We start from the raw sequence: 5,000 nt of genomic DNA on the forward strand, positions 1-5,000 counted from the left end.
ACGACCCCGCAACCTGGAGTTCAGCATAGTTACCCAGGTTGGGTCACACAGGTCCACAGCCATGTCCGCGCTCATTGGACAGTGGGCTCCCCTCGTTCCCTGCGCGCTTACACAGCGCTAGTGTATTTAAGCCGCAGAGCCGAAAAACGAGATCAGCATTCCCGATCCTCCAGCAGAGCAGACAACAGCAGCAGCACCACAAGGACTGCCCAGTCCTTAGCCGACTGGGGAGCCTGCCGGCTCCCCCGTTGATCTCCTACTTCACTACCAATACCCAGCCATACCTGTGGGCACTCACACCCACAACAAATTCTCCCCAAAGAGATAAGACACCAGTAACCACAAATAGAAGATGGGCAATCATCCATCTTCTATAATCGTCTTCTTCCTTTCGACGGGCTTCCTCTCGTCTGCGACGATCTTCCTCTTCTTCCCTCCGACGGGCCTCTTCTCGCCGGTAACGATCTTCCTCTTCTTTCCAACGGGCTTCTTCTCGCCTGTAACGATCGTCCTCCTCCTTCCGACGTGCTTCTTTCCTCCTTACATCCCTCTCTTATCATCCACTGGAGCAATGTAACAACAACGGTGGGAGGTGGGATGCTGGCACTGGCCCCTTCAGACTCTTCAAGGCTAGAGTCTGGTTTCTCCGGGTCGCTCTTACTGGCCTCTTGCGGTTTCTTTTCTTTACCCATTGTACCGTGGTAAGGGTGTCAAGATAATACAGCAAATTCGGCGCAAATCCGGTGAAATTGCGTCCATGCAGTGTGGGGGAGTGAGTGTGTGTGCGTGGCAGTGCCGTGACGTCACGCCGGGCACGTGCGGGTAGGCGAGCCACGAGGCGAAAGAATCAGTCGCTCACGAAGCGTCGCAGAGAGCGGAGAAATATATTTCGCTCCTACGATCTTCAATATGCTTCGATTCGGCTCCCCTATGCTGCTAAATTTAGCACTGCACTAAACACTATAGCCACAGCACAACACTACACGTCACTATAGCACCACAATTCACTGCACTAATGAACATCACTCCTGAGTGGGTTGTTTAATGAGCGGCCACGAGGGTGGAGGAGGCACGGGCAGGCGACAGGCCACGAGGCTGGCATCAGAACTGAATAACTGGATCACTGCGCCATGTTTGTATACTCACTGTTTCATGTTCGTATATATGTTTGTTTGGTGTTTCTCTACGATGCTTGAGGGAGAAGAATACACCAATTAAAACTAAAGTAGGTTCATTGGAGATCAGCTTTATTATCACAACCCACAACAGCCCAAAGACATGATTATGCTACCAAGCTCTGTAACTTGAACTTCCTCACTGAACAGGCCCAGGAGACCTCTAGGCCCAAGGGCTTCACCTCATTACTAAATACATCAAGAGCCGCCAAAAGTAATTCCAGAGACAGTCATCAGCGAGGAGGGCTTGGGGTTCAGTTTTTTTTCAGGGCTTGGTAGGCAGGGTGTAGATCATTTACTATGAAATGGCTTTCAACCTCATCAGCAAGATTCCTGATGGACTATTCTTTGTTCCTTCTGAGCAGTGTCCAGGAATGGTGCAAATCGTGATTGCCAATCATTTAAGATACACAACTTGGATACATGGCCTCCAGTGTCTCTGGTGAGATGAAATTCTGCCTTGTCCTCGGGCGTTCGCCAATGGATTCCTGCGCTGCATCAAGTGTTTCACACTCAAAGGACTCTCACAGAGGTACTGGGTCCATCAGGTTTTCGAGTTCTGTTAACCGATCAGAGACCCATGTCAAACCTCCTCCCTCAATCTGTTCAAATGAAACACCCTGGAGTGGCCAATGTGTATAGCCCGATACACATTGAAGTCACCCAGCACAATGCAAATGTCTGCCAAGAACATTTGTTTGCCACAGATGTGAGTTCAGCATAAAATGCCTCTTTCTCATTGAGTTTACAAACATTAGGAGCACACACAGTAATAAGAGCCACAAAGCCAAAATTATGCTTCAGTCTCAATGCAATATCTGGTTTATCTGTACTATTGAGGGTTGAAGTTGGCTGGAGATAGCTATGGCTACTCCCTGGAGATGGTGACCATACTGGTCGTGCTGCTGCCAGGTTTTCTCACCTTAGAGAGGGCAGCCACCTCAACTTCAGTTTAGTTCCCTCAATAGCTCCTACCTGAATAATTCATCTGTGATTAAGCCTCGGGCAGTCGCATTACCACCCCCACCGACGCTGCCCCATATAAAAGGAAGCGGCGGGCTGTGGCGCCCAACGTTTGTCTGTGAGGTTTTCTTGGGCTTTGCCGCAGGACGAGTAACTCCTGTTCCCATCCTGTGCCCCAACATTCGGCCTCCCAATGGGTCGCACAGCCCACCTCACTTACTGGGTGGGAGCATTTCCAATTATACGCGATGTTGCCAGTGAGTTTATCTGGGGGGAGGAGACCTAGCAAGGCTCACCTCCCCCGAGTTTCCCATTAATCCCACGTGGCTGAGGGGCAGGAGTTGATGCAGATCCAATGTGTGTCCTCACACCGGTGGGCCATAGCCCTCGGGCCTCCTGCTTCTCTGAGATCCCCTACAATTTAGCCTGGTTTAGCAAGGTACCCAGTTTCCATGGGTGGCCACGAAGAGGCACTGCAAAAGTCTCTAGTCCCTTTTTCGCACTAGGCTTGCCAGCGAGGCATGCAAGCGCTTAACACTATCTAGGCTACCTCATCATCGCTTCATATCACACTGAGCAAGAAGCGCCCACCTATAAATATGTGTGCGCACTCGCGTGCACACACACACACACACACACACACACACACACACACACACACACACACACACACACACACACACACACACACACACACACGCACACACACACATATACATATATACATACATATATATACTAGATATATATTCTTCAGCCTTGAAAAGTCCGCTTTTGGACATAGGCCGACGAATACAGGCATGTCGTAAACGATGTCTTGTCGAAGCGCCTCGGCGATTGAGGGCAATTGTTATACATGAGGACTTCCTCTTTGGCAACAGATCCTTGGACAAGTTCCTTATGTTGCTGGGCATTGTATTCGCACACACGTGTGGCTGCCTGGCAACTGACGTGACGCGCTGTGCAAGAGAGCTCGGCTCATGCCTTCTATCCAGTCTAAGGGGTCGATGATTATGGTTTCCGAGTGTACAGTACATAACACACTGTCAGAACGCGCTTTAATATCTGCAAAAATGTCGAATAATTTCTAATTTGAGATGGGAATGTCTTGTGAATAGACAGGGAAATCATAACAACATTGCTTGTCTTTTTGGTTTGAAAATTGATACATTGGATATTAAATAAGATGAGGGAGAAGAAAGATGAAGGAAGGGAGATGAATACACCGAACATGAAAAAACAAGAAGAAAAAAGAAAAGAAAATATAAATATAAATAGATGAAAATAACAAGATGGTGATGGTGGAGAAGCAGACGAGTAAGAAGTAAGAGTGCAAATTAGGTGGAGGAAGAAACTCAAGGTGATTTTGAAATTCTAGAATGAAAAAAAGAGGAAGAAGAGTACAAGAAAATAGGGAGGAAGAAGTAGACACAGATGAAGATGATCATGAAATGAAGAAAAAAAAAGTGGCGAAGGCTATTAAAGTTAAGAAGATTAAGGACAAGCAGTAGGAAAAGAGAAAACGAAAATACAAAGAAGAAGAAGACGAAGAAGAAAACGCAAAGCAGCGTTCCAGCTGGAGCATGAGAAGTAGTTTGTTGACGTTCATAGAATTCGCTGATCGGGATCACCGGATGAAGAGAGCCACCGGATGCAATAAAGATGACGTTACAGCCGCTGGGAAATTTCGCATAAAGGGGAAGCTACTTTTTCGGTTAACCGGATAAGGGGGATAGTACCTCGGAGGAGGGGGAGGCCAGAGGGAAGGATGGGCGAGAAGTAGAGAAGGAAAGAGAGGAGAGGAGGGTGAGCTGAAGGGATAGAGTAGAGTGTATGTGCTTGATTGAGGTCTAGTGAAGAGAGGGAAGATAGGGAGTGAGAGGAGGGGGCACAAGAGGAGGGAACTGGAGGGACGCGAAGAAAATGTAGGGAAGAAAATAAAGGAAAGGACTGGAAAAAGAAAATCCAAAGAAAAGGGGGCTGTGAGAGAGTGGAAAAAAGGGAGGAAAGGCAAAGGAGAGAGGTAACATGTAAGGGTAGGCACGGGAATGAAAGAATAGGAGAGGAGAGAGAGGAAGTACTAATCAAGGGGAGATGGAGAAAGAAGATAAAGAGAAAGGAGAATGAAGAGAATAAAGGGTAAGGAAGAGGAAGGGGACGAAGGAAGGAATGTTGTGGAGAAGTGGTTGAAAAAGCAAGGAGGAATGAGGCTGAGAGAAATAGGGGTGGGAAGAGAGGAAAAATAAGGATAGGAAAAAAGGGATATGAAATACTGAAAAAGGAAGCGGGGAAGGAAGAAAGGGAATTTATAGAGGAAGGGAATGGGAATGGAAGGAGAGGAGAGAAGAAAAAGGAATGATAGTATGTGGAAACAAACAAGGGAAAAGGGTGAGATGAAACTATAAAAGATATGGATGAAAGGTTAGGAAAGAAAGGGAGGAGAAAAGAATACTGATAAATGAAATTAACAGAAAGAAGGAAATAACGCAAAAAAGGCACGAAGAAAACCGAAAAAAAAGGGAAGGCGAGACAAAAGAAAGATTCTCCTGCCTTGGCAAGGGAGAAATGTCCGTGAGCTATGGAGATTACCGCGACAGAGGTAGTAATGAGGGGCGACACGCCATGTTTTCTTTACCTTGGGAAAGATAGTCCAGAATTGACGCCTCAAGAAACGGCGCTCCGTGCTTCGGCCTCCCTCGGTGTCCGAGGGCGGTGGCGTCGTCCGGGTTTGCATTTCGAAACTTTGGCGCCGGCTTAGTTGTGTGTTCGTATCCTCTGAGCAAATGTGTTTGGGTGTCTGAGGTAAAGACTGTAGTGTGTGTAGATTATAGGGTTGGGTAGGAGCTCTACTCATAATTTCAT

This window comes from Penaeus monodon, chromosome 11 (assembly GCF_015228065.2).
Source record: "Penaeus monodon isolate SGIC_2016 chromosome 11, NSTDA_Pmon_1, whole genome shotgun sequence".
Lineage (NCBI taxonomy): Eukaryota > Metazoa > Arthropoda > Malacostraca > Decapoda > Penaeidae > Penaeus > Penaeus monodon.